Source organism: Lethenteron reissneri, chromosome 48 (assembly GCF_015708825.2).
Source record: "Lethenteron reissneri isolate LAM-NWPU_2019-01 chromosome 48, ASM1570882v1, whole genome shotgun sequence".
Classification (NCBI taxonomy): Eukaryota; Metazoa; Chordata; class Hyperoartia; order Petromyzontiformes; family Petromyzontidae; genus Lethenteron; species Lethenteron reissneri.
This window is the reverse complement of record NC_083826.1, coordinates 7,702,124-7,714,779: the sequence shown is the minus strand read 5'-3', so window position 1 is coordinate 7,714,779 and position 12,656 is coordinate 7,702,124. Positions and strand designations below refer to the sequence as shown.

General features: G+C 48.2%; 1 protein-coding gene and 1 long non-coding RNA gene across 4 annotated transcripts in view; one reads left to right on the top strand and one right to left on the bottom strand.

Moving 5' to 3' along the window:
• The window catches only part of KCNT1 (potassium sodium-activated channel subfamily T member 1), a 255,503-nt gene that overhangs the window by 149,369 nt on the left and 93,478 nt on the right, over positions 1-12,656 (bottom strand). The window lies entirely within an intron of this gene.
• LOC133354599 (uncharacterized) lies at positions 1,759-5,215 on the top strand. The gene is made up of 3 exons (XR_009756607.1): positions 1,759-2,169; positions 4,306-4,527; positions 4,699-5,215. It is a non-coding gene; the product is annotated as an uncharacterized LOC133354599 (long non-coding RNA).

Sequence of the window (12,656 nt, the reverse complement as noted above, 5' to 3'; positions counted from 1 at the left end):
AACCCCGTAAAGGCCTTCAGCTGAAGCATAACACCATTCGGTTGCCACATGGGAAATATGTTAATGCTGCAATGTCTTTTAGCGTGACAGAGTTCACTGGATGCAAGCATTGACTTTCTGTCACATGGAACCCTAATGGTATATAATGAGGCCCTCACCGTGTTAGATCACGGAATTTGCAATCCCGATGTTCGCCGATTTAGATTGTTCTGTTTAAGCACGGCAGTTGAACAGTGGGCAAAACACATTCCTGCGGAGGGAGCTGGTAGGAGCGTTGGGTTGCTCGGTCAATGGTCAGGGTCAACGGCGGCGTGGTGTATTCAGCAAATATACCCGACTGTGAGGGCGGGCACAAGCCGGCGTGAGTAGGTTAAACGTTGAGTTTTATAAGGGCACCACGGGGTGACCAGCCCCTCCCCACCCAGCCCCACCCCTCCCACCCCCCACCCAGCCCCACCGTCCCCACCCAGCCCCTCCCCGCCCAGCCCCTCCCCACCCTCACCACCCAGCCCCTCCCCACCCTCCCCTCCCCACCCAGCCCCACCCTCCCCACCCAGCCCAATCACTCCCCACCCAGCCCCTCCCTCCCCACCCAGCCCCTCCCTGCACGACGGACGGACGGACACAATAATCCCCTGTGGGCTGGTGTGACCAGAAGGTTCCTACCAGTAATATATTCAATCCTTCCCTTTCCCCTCTGTCTACCCAGCGGTCTAAATTTTGACTGCCGGGGTTAAAGTGTAGGTACTACTGGAGCTTCAGTATAGGTACTCCCACCTGTTCCAAGATGGCTGACCACTGTGGAAGAGTAGGCCAAATACAGTTTTTTTTAAATATGCGGGTTCGGTTTGTGCGATTTTGAGAATATTCAGCTAATCTATTTCTACCCAGAATTCTCTATATTATGCGGTTTGAATTCACTCACGTGCGGCTATGCGGCCGGACGTGGGACAGCGTTGTTTGTGTGTTGCCGTCGTGTGTGCACTGTGAGCGCTACTCGGCAGGCACCTGTCGCGTGCGGTTTCCCTTTGTGCGCACCTTTTTTTTTGGGATGCATCGACTACCGCGTTCTCTAGAGAAACACACACACACTCCGCAGGCGGTGGCGTGAGCAATACATATCAAGGCTGCACCTTTACCGTTAATCTCACGGTAGAGTGACCTCGTCTCATCTTCCGAACGTGACGCTCCTTCACACTGCCGGCTCCGGTAATTACAAAAGGACATTTCTGCATCTCATGCCCAGGCATAGGAATTAGAGCATATCGAGTGCTTAACCAGCCGTGACAATAACTCCTGTGTAATTTCCCAACGGTGAGTTTTTATTTCGTAATTTTTTTCTAATCCAAAGGCCGATAGGTGAAGTATTAGAATGGACACCCAGAGCTCAGCATTGAGAGGGAAGACCTCAAGCGAGAAGATGCTATGCTGAGCGGTAAGCCTGTAACGATTGGTTCTACTCTCCATTCAATTGTCTCGAATGAGGGTTGCGATTTAATGTGATGAATGTCGTGGACTCCAATGCCAGCTGGGGTCACATGAACCCAACTGCATTGGTTTTCGTGGTCGCGCTGTACAATTCTCCAATGTTTCAATTTCATTTTTTGCGGGATGTAATGCAAGCTTTCTGCGTGCAAATTCACGGCGAGCCTTTCAGACTCGGCAAAATTCGTTACCGTGACCCCGGCAATACCACGTGACCCACCTATTTGTCCAACGACAACAGCGACAACAACAGCAGCAACTGACGCGCAGTCTTCAGCGTCCGCCGTTTGCGCAGGCGGCACAAACACCGGCTGCCCGCGCCGTTAACGAGGCCGAGCAGACACCGGCCACAAGGCCACGAACGCCTGCAACTAGGCAGCAAACGCGCCACCGCCCGGCGAACTCACCGCCCGTGCGAGAGTCGGAGGGTTCCGGTTTGAGGGAAGCGAGCAGAAGGTTGGGGGGGGGGGGGGTGGGGGGGCGCGTGGACATCGACGGCGTTGCATCGTGATGATCTGCCACCGTTGAATGTTTACGGATCGCGAGCCGGCGAGTTGGCGAGGCTTGCGGCAGGCGGCACGGGGCCATTGGGAGGTCGTGGGGTTCCTGGGCTGCCCGTCACCGAGCTCATGGTCTGCCGTGTCAAATGGCTCTGTGCGTTCATCGGCAAGGCAGTCAGGCGAGGTATTGGGCACGCGGACAAAATATAATGATCTAGCAGAATACGAATTGTACTGCACGGTGATTAAAAAAAAAATGTCAAGCGTGAATTGTAATTTAACACATCATATGAGAATAATTAGGTCAGGTTTTAGTTGTGGTTTGAATGCATAGGAGTCTGCAGTTGTAAATGAGTGCACAACACATTCGAATTTATGGTATTAAAATTGAGGATGTCTGGAGGTTAAGGACCAGTAAAGGGACACGCACGGATTCTGCGGGGAGTTGGACACATGTAGAGATGGCGTACGTGTCCAAAAAAAACCTCTTAAAATGTGTGCATTAGCTCTGAAGACACCATCAGTTGGATTCTAAATGACGCAGCATCAAGGATTTTAATCAGCATTCTCCGCAGTGCCTATTCTGTGCTCATTAGTGGCGAAAAAGGAGAAGAGAGTGGAGGGACAGTACTGGCACTTGACATGCAATTATGGTCACAAGGTGCCACAGGAAATGTTGGACGACGCCATAATAACGCAGCAGGGACACGCCGTGGTGGAAAGGAGATGTCTATCTCCCTCGCCTCGTGCACAAGAGGTCGTGGGTTCGATCCCCGACGCTGACGATGCCTCGTATTTTTGGAGATTGCGTGTTCGCTCACCCCCCCCCCCCCCCTCGTGCCGGTCACGTGGATTTTTCTCTGGATCCCGACGGTTTTGCCCCTCCACATTTATACTATTTTGCTGCTTGTATAAATTCCCTACGTGATGATGATGATGATATCAGCCACTTCGATTAGCTGTCATGTGTGGCCAGGTCACCTCTGAAAGAAGAGGGCATAGCCAAGTGGGCTCTACCTGGTGAATACAATTATCCCCGCTCAGGGCAGGTGTCACGTTTGTGGCGCTTGACTCGTAATTGCAATTTTCCGAGTTCAAATTCCAGTTCACGAACGAGTCCTCCTCGTGTGCTGTGCGTCAATAACACCGGGACCACAATGTGACAACTCAACAGAAATTGAGCTAATTGTTGACGTGGCCTCGCTGTAAAGGGGCGGTAAAGGAGCAGCCCTGCAATTGTTTGCTCACGTCACTGCTGCCCGATGGGTCTCCACTAGGAGGCGCGCTAGTAAAACCCTCTAAAGCGTATTTGGTCGACTATTACAGACTTAGCCAGACGTCTCGGACGAGACGGGAGTGCCCACACCTTAACCCAGCACACATGACCCGCCGACTGACGAACTGTCCACCCGGCATTGACATTGCAGCATAGACTGAGGCTGCGGATTTTACTGGTAGGAACCACCTGGTTTCACCAGCCCACAGGGGATTATTGTGTCCGTCCGTCTGTCGTGAATCCAAAAATGGGAGGGGTGGGGCTGGGTGGAGAGGGGAGGGTGGGGAGGGGCTGGGTGGGGAAGGGAGGGTGGGTGGGGCTGGGTGGGGGGTGGGTGGGAGGGGTGGGGCTGGGTGGGGGGTGGGAGGAGTGGGCTGGGTGGGGAGGGGCTGGTCACCCCGTGGTGCACTTATAAAACTCAACGTTTAACCTACTCACGTGGGCTTGGGCCCGCCCTCACAGTCGGCCATAGTTGCGGAATACACTACGCCGCCGTTGACCCTGGCCATTGACCGAGCAACCCAACGTTCCTACCAGCTCCCTCCGCAGGAATGTGTTAAGTAGCTAAAAGGGCAAGTGTGCGGTGAGGTAAAGTATGGCTACTCCCACATCTCCCGAGAGTTTTCCACGATGGCTGAACAAGCAACGGCAGGGACGGCACCTTAGGGGCCGTCCATAAATGACGTCACGCGATTTTTACCCCAACCCCCCCCTCGTCACACGGCGTCACAAAAAGTCAGACCCCCCCCCCCTCAAATATGACGTCACAAAGCTCTGCCCCCCCCCCCCCAAAAAAAACCATATTTCCATTTTGAAAATAAAACATGCTTCAAATCGTTTAAAAACGATTGTCATTGTAGGTGCGTATTTAATGTGGCGCTGCCCTCTGATGTTGTAGGAGTGTCGTTATAACAATTAGTGTTATAACAATTCTATATCTATTTAAAGTTGCGCATTTTGATGCGACGTCACATTTCTCAAACACCCCCCCCCCTCCTCGTCACACATCGTCACAAATGTCTCACCCCCCCCCCCCCCCCCCAGGTGCGTGACGTCATTTATGGACGGCCCGTTAACCACACTTTCACTCGCGGTACTGAGACGGCACCCGGGTGGATTGCGCTTGACGTCACGACGGCCCCATGTGCCAACCGTGGCATTTGTCCGACGCTGATTGTGGGTTACTAATGGGAGCACACAGCACGCAGCCGCCAGTCGCTGTCCAACGCAGCCAACGGAGCAGCTGTCGGGGAGAGAGGACGAAGGGTAGGCGGGCAGACGCGCGATTGACCAAAGTAACCCCCCCCCCTGCACATTCGCTCCCCCCCCCCCCCCCGTGCAATGTCAGAAATTCCACACGCGTTGTTCTTTCTCGAATCTGTCGCTGCCAGGTTTTTTGTTATTTTTTATTCCCCTTCTACCCCCCCCCATCCTCAGCCTCCTACAACCAAGACGATGTAGTCAGCGGCACCGAGGCACCGGGAAGCAAGCGTCGGGAGAGAGGGAGAAGGGGCAGCTTGGCGGACAGGCCAGATGGAGGCTCTGCACGCGCGCCGCATGAACGAAACAGCGTCGCGAAACGAAACAGCGCTAACCGACCGCTCGCGTGTAGTGTAAAGCGGCCCCCGTAGAGTAATACAGAGTAAAAAATTAGAACGTTAAATATTACATCTTTTTTTTGGTTTCGCTTACATCGACTGCGTATTGCGTCTAGGTAAAGGCGCAGCCCTGCAATTGCTTGCTCACGTCTCCGCAGGCAGAATGTGTAAACAGTGCCTCTCGCGGGTATTTGGCCTATTCTTCCACATTGGCCAGACACCTTGTAAGCGGTGGGGGTACCCACCACACATTATCCGACCACACGTGACCTGTTGGTGTATATGTCTATGTGGACGGAAGCAATGGGGCGGGGGGGTGGTGGTGGTGGGATTTAGGAAACTTGCCCCGTTGTTTCAATTGCCGCAGCGGAAGATCGAACCGGTGACCTCTGTGTCGCGAGTCCAATCTGCTGACCGTTACACTAAACAAAATATAAACTAAGATGTTTTGTTGTTTATTTTACCAGGTCAGGCCCACTGAGCATTATAGCCATTTCTTAGAAGCGACGTGGATATCGCAAATGATAGCTCAACGAAGTGGCTCATCACGTGGACATTCATAGCAGCCAAATACTCTAAACGCGCGTTCATTCGAAATGTGCTGAGAAAACTGGAGGACCCGGAGAAAAATCCGCACGATCACGGTGAGAATATGCAAACTCCAAATATACAGGCATCATGGTCGGAGTCGGACCCAAGACCCTCTGTATACGAGGCGAGGTAGTTAACATCTCGCCGCCGTGGCACCCACCATCTCAGCGTGTGTCTCTTGCTTCTAGTGCGAGATTATTTACGGAGTCGTGGTCAGCAATTCGTACGAGCTGTGCGCCCAGTGACCCCAATTGTATGATATTGCTTTGTTGTGCTATTTTTTTTTAAGTGGCTTGGCATACTTGCCAAGCAAACAGTTTACAATTCACTCACCTATCTTATCTCCCAAACAGGATACACATGCACATTTAATGAGTCTCGCAAAGGGTAGTGGAAATCAGCGGACAGCGATTCAGGAACACAGCGTGCCCCGACGAATACTATTTAAGAAAACGAGGAAGAAAAATCACGCGCATTGCATGGATTCCGTAACACTTCCCAATGTGCGTTTGTCCTCGGCACTATTTGATGAGCGATAATAATAATAATAACGGTGGCAATCGCGCCAGGTTGTAAAGGAAACAGTCAGGATGTCGGCCGCGATAACAGGGAACGGTCAGGGGCTCTGCAGGAAAGGGCTTTGGGCAAAGTTTTGATCAACGTGGTCCCTTCTTCTATAGGCTAAGTCCCTTAAAACTAAAAATGTGAAAATACGTTTTGTTCATATCGGATCGTGTTTCCGTACGTATGTATGGTTGATTTTCTTTCCCACCGTGCTAATCGAAGGTGTTGGGAGAAGGTCAACAAACTAAACACAAAAAGCCGTTGTAAGGAAATGAGTTTTCAATGTAGATAAAAAAGTGCACAGCTCCAGAGGTTTCCTCGTGTCAGAAGGAAGAGCGTTCCAGACGGCCACAGAAGCACATCTGACAGCGCGCGAAGCGGTAACCGCCTTTGTTCCATGACTAGATTTAAAAGTACAATGCTCGAGTGGCTACCTCATGAGAGTTATTGTGCCCCGCTCCTGTTTTAGATGGGCAGATGGACGGACAGGTCTAACGCATTCACGCATGTCAACCTTTATTTTTTAAAGCACTACAGACGCACGTGATTAAAACCGCATTCCGTTTATATGGCCGCTGCCTCACACAACTGCATTACATTCATCACTTCTTCCACCATCACGTCAAAGGCATGAGCAAGTATACATTTGTGGGACCCCGGTCCGTTTTGTTTGTGTGTCGGTGCGTCTGGGGGTGGCGGGGGGCAGGGTGTCGCAATGGCGAGATGTTAACTACCTCGCCTGGTGTACAGGAGGTCGTAGGTTCGATCCCGACCCTGACGCCTGAATATTTCGAGTTTGTATATATGTCTCTCTCTCCCCGTGGTCGCGTGGATTTCTCTCTGGGGTCATCCGGTTTTTTCTCTCCACATATAGAAACAGGCGTTTAGAGTATCTGGCTGCTATAAATATCCACGTGATAAGCCACTTCGTTGATCTATCATTTGTGGCCGGGTTGCTTGTGAAAAAAGATGTATAACTCAGTGGGTTTTACCTGCTAAAAATAAATATTCTGTGCCTCTGTATGCCTGTGTATCTCCCCCCTCCCTCCTCCTCTTGGTGGTTTATCCGTCCACATTGCTTAAACCATTTGACAAGTCTGTGCAGGAAATTGCAGGATTAGTCCGAAGAGCCTTCAAAGGACAAGGACAGGGCTTTGTCGGATTCAGGAAGCTTTCAGGTCAGTCACAACCATGGGCTACTTGCAGAGCAAAAACAAAAACGATCATCGCTAAGGATGAACGGATAGCCTTGTTTTGTTAATATAATTACAGATGATTTCAAGAAAATTTAAAATTGCACATTCATAAAATAAAGTAGTCTTGTTTTTTTTTATTCCAGAATAGGCTTCACGATAAAGCTGCCATTAATTAAGAATTCACACACAAATCCCACCCTAGCTAAGCCGCTTAATAATAATAATAACGCTCAGACTTAAACCTTATCGTGAAGGATGCACATAAATATCCTGGGTGTGGATTTTTTGGTTATATCAAAAATTGGCTTGCATTAAAATGCATTTGGAAGAATTGCCATGGAAAGCAATGTCCAGGTCAACACTTGTGAGTGCATAGAGAAAATGCATAGCATTACCCCAAAAAAACTTTATTATGAAAAATATTCAATATATGTACGTCTTTGATGTAGTTTTTACTGCCTATGCCAATCTCTGCTTATGCGATTTGGTTATATTTATAGAGCGAACATTGCATCTGGGTGTTTGTGTGTCCACCAATAGCTTCGAGTCAGTTAACCCGTAACACGAAGGCCTGACCTGTGATTTCCTGCCAGAAAACCTTTGACACTTCAAATGGGCTAAAAGTGTACATCGCCATGCACAAGTGCCGTGGGGACATCACCGCCACTTAGATGCGAATAGTAGGTGTGTGTGTGTTAAGAAACCACGAGTCTGCCACTTACACCCAGCTGATTAACCTTTGCAACATCACCTTGTCTGTACATAATGTGAGGTTTGCATGTTGTCCACGTGGTCGCGTGTATTTTTTCTCCGGTTTCTCTGGTTTTTCCCTCCACATTTAGAAACATGCGTTTAAACTGTTTCGATCATTTTGCTTGCGATAAATGTCTAAATGATAAGCCACTTTGTTGAGCTATCATTTGTGGCCAGATCACTTTTCAAAATTAAGTTAATCCCTCGGTGGGCTTTGTATGGTAGGATGGGGATGATTTCGTTTAATTGGTATGTGTTTGGATGATTTCTTTACCTTTCTTGCACTTTTCACTACTATCGTATTTTTGTACTGTTTATTGTTGGGACGTTCTTACCCGGCCCTACTGGACATCTGTGAAGAAGCGCTTTAATGCTCATCGGATTCCTCCTGGATAAATACAGACTCTGTACGAAGCTTGGTAGAAACGCAAAGGCAATGTCCCGACCACATAGTTGTGGTGAACAGGAGCTGTTGATGTTCTTGTACGTCTGTGCATTATTGTTGTAGAGTGGTGGCACAGTGGTTAGCACACTGTGCTTTTGATCCTGTGCAGCCTTTGAATCCTGGCCACGGCTGATGAGATAAATTGGTATCGGAACTTGTCCCTGGCTTTGCCGAGGTGAACTTGGCGGTAAGTGAATATCAGGTGCAGTGTACAAACATAGCAATGAGAAGACAAATGTGGTCAAGCATAGTTGTGGCCACACCACTCTATAATGAACCAAACCCATCTTGATGGTTGCTCGCTGACAGTGAGTCTAAGTAAGGCTACATCAGGGATATTTGCCGTAATATAATCGTGGCAGACTTTGTATGAAATCACAACATTGTTCTTCTTGGTTCTTTCGGTAAAGTCACGTAGAAGGGAAGTAATAAAATAATAAAAATAAAACATAATTATTTTATTATGTTTTATCATTATAATTATTTTATTATGTTTTATTTTTATTATTGTATTACTTCTCTTCTACGTGACTTTACCGAAAGAACCAAGAAGATGAATCCCTGCAGTCACGAAAGCTTTAAATCGAAATCACAACATTGTTGTCAATAACTCCGAATCCAATGCAGGTCGCGTGTTTTCTCAGCCTTCGTGATAATCACCATCATCATCATAATCATCAGCCATGGTCAATCCACTGCTGGATGAAGGCCTCCCCGAGTTGCCGTAGACTCTCACAGTCCTGCGAAGCAACAATCCACAGGGCGCCTGCACAGGAGCTGATCGGATGCGTTTCCATTCCTCGACTGACGTTCTGTTGCCGTTATTTATTCCGTTACACGTAAGTGCCGTCGCGACATTCACAAGGGGTAGATCGAGTTTTCTACATCCACTCAGGGACGCGGAATAAACCCCTCGTGGTTCTGCCCAGGGAGATAACACAAGTGGCAACTTTTTCACTTTTCAAACCATTGGCCATCATCCCTTCGAGCCGTGTGTTTAATAAAACTAATTTTGAGCGCGAGTCATGCTTACCGCATTATTCACTTAGAGTGCGATGCAAATTCATCCGAACCAGCTTTACCTGGGAATCAGAGCTACGGATCGTGTGAGAGGTGGTCTCAGAGGATCACTGATACTGGTGAACTGCCATATATTCCGCCAAGCAAGATAACTCGTCATATCCATGGCTAAAGTGGCACCTTGGAGAAATTGGAAATTGTCAACGTAAGCGAACAACAAAATTATGCATGGGTTACACGAAGACAAAGATCCCCCGCGTAGCCTTCACAGACTGTCGGGGCAAGTGCTGTTAGCGAGCACCTATGAAGGCCGGCACAGGAGGGGGTGGGTGGCCCAGCACCACTCCCGGCCGCCTTTGTCTCCCCAGTGGCGATGTTTGCACACTGTACCTGGTACTCATTTGAGGCTGAGTCGAACTAGGGGAGGCCCAGGACCGGTTCAGCTAATCGTCACTGTTGTTGGCCATGAGCGGGAATCGAACTCGGGTCGCCGGGTTACACGAACACATATAAACAAGCACAAGATGTAAACCCCTTCACATACATGTCCTTACCACGTTCAAAATAAAAGTACTTTCTACAAATTGCATCAGCCACATGGCCTTCTGGGAGTGCATGATTTCAGTAACATTGGTTCAACAGAAGTACTTCTGGGACTGATCTTGACATTGTGTCCCAACAGCAGTCGGGCACGCTCGAGGCAATGCTGGTGAGCTGCCAGCTGTTTACAGGCAAGGATAGTTTGACATAAAACATTATAAAGTTGTTACACATGTTAAATTATACTTAGTGTCATTTAATAAAAAAAAATGCTTTGCAACGATTGATTTGTGTTGTTTAAATTAACATGTTTATTTTCATGTTGGTGAAATGCGGTCAGCTGAGGCATTGTTGATTTTGATAATAAGAATCATCATCATCATCAACCATGATCAATCCACTGCTGGATGAACGCCTTGCCAAAGCTACATGTCAAGCCACCTTGCACCTGCACATGAGCTGATTTAATTCCTCCGTCTCCTTGTTTGACGTCCGCCTGGTCACGTTTCATTATTTCACTGCCCGCCGCTATTATTGTTGCTAATGATAGTAATGATTGTTTTTTGTTGTCGGTGACGTGTTTCTTCTTCTTCTTCTGACAATTATTCATACGCGCATCGTTACTTGTCGGCAATTTTTTGTTTTCTTTGCAAAAAAAAAATATAGCTGCGTCAATGGGAAACACTTCCAAAAACATGATGGCGAGTTTTTGAAAAAAGCGATTTTCAGCAGAAATGGCCTGCCAAACAACACACTTCATTTTTTAAAAACAAACTCTCCGATGTAAGACAACATTGCCACGGGGTACAATGAGAAGAAAAAAAAACATCCAGTTCACTGCAAGAGATGTTTTGCTCCATCATCAGTGCACATACCGTAAAGGGTGCCACGGTGGCGAGATGTTAACTACCACACCTGATATACAGGAGGTCGTGGGTTCGATCCCAACCCTGACGCCTGTAAATGTTCTCTCCGTGGCCGGGTAGACTTTTCCTTCGGTTTTCCCCTCCACATTTAGAAACATGCGATTAGAGTATTTGGCTGCTATACATTTCCACTTGATAAGCCACTTCGTTGAGCTATCATTTGTGGCCAGGTCGCTTGTGAAAAATATCTATATAGCTCAGTGGGCTTTGCCTGGTAAAATAAAAACAGTTTATAGATATTTTCTAGAGTTTATAGTTTTAAACGCACAAGCACTCACACAACGAGAGACGAAGCTGCCCGATATATCGTGCGGAGACTGCTGGGATGAGTGGCCTTCGCGAGCCCTTGTCAAGGCCTGAACGGCAGATCAAGGGATGACTGTGGCTCGTCAATACCACACCTGGCCACCTTTATCTTCCCAGTACTGATGTTCCTATACCTCACCACATACAAATGTATGGCTGAGGCAACCTAGGCAAGGCCCAGGACATGGCCAACTGATGTTGGCCATGAACCTGGCAAGTTCGATTCCAGACCATGGCCAACTGATGTTGGCCAACTGATGTTGGACATGGTCTAGAATCAAATTTGCCAGGTTCATAGTACTGTACAGTGACCGACCACATTCCCTGCATCAAACACATACATACGCACACACACAAACACCACAATCATAATGTCTGTTGCCAATTTCCGACCAAAGTAAACTGTTTGTCGTCTTTTCATTTACTAGGGTAAATAGCATTGCCTATTTACAGAAAAAAAACTTTCTCATATGAAATATACGATTGAAATCACGTGTAATTACTCATACATTTAACCCCTACTGTCAGTATAAATCCAGCCACCACAATTATCCCATGCCTACCATTCACCAGCATCTCTCTTGCACACGCATGAGAGATCATTTAACTTCACTGGTGAAGTTAAATTATCCAGGAAAGCCTCACCAACATTTTTTTTCCAGTATTGGGGCCTGCATTGCGATGTTTGGCCGATTCCACCAAAGAGTTGCTTGGCTTCGCTTGGGAGGAAACCATAATACTGGTCGCAAACTCCACCATCCGTACGAGGAGGTAAACTAACGATGCCGCACAGATAGACTCACGAAACCACAGCGGCACTTCCATCTCCTGGTAGGGTTGGTACAATGTAACTGGGACGACCAGTTCAAGCAATAATCATCGAAGAATATCTGACAATACCATGAGCGGGGGAGAACTACATTTGAACGCATTGTCTTGGACGGTATATTGTCATAGAACTGACACAAATTCGGGAAGTTGATGTTCCCGGAAAGACGTCCAGATTTCCCGAGGATAACTACCTCATAAAGAGGGCAACCAGTTGCACTCGTATGTCCTGGCAACCTCACAGCCCAAGCCTACAACAGCCGGCATTCCCAGGGTATCCTCCAGCTATTCACTCACCAGGCTTGATACACTTCTCAACTCCTGACACGTGGCAAGATGAGGCACATCCAGTGGTGGTTTGGTAGTGGCTGTCGCATTTATTCCAGGTAATAAACCGCATGACCGGTTGCTTGATTGATCCAAGAGTGCTTTAGAAAAACAAAAAGTGGCGGCTGGAACTAAGTCAGAGTAGTGTGCAAATGGATTTGGCGGTGTGTGTGAGCCAGTGAGTGATGCTTTATAATAAGGAGCGGTAGTTCTAGCGGTCAACGCGCTGCACTACGAATTTGGCGTCCCGAGTTCGATTCCCGCTCACGGACAAGACCAGTGATGATTGCTTGAACTGGTC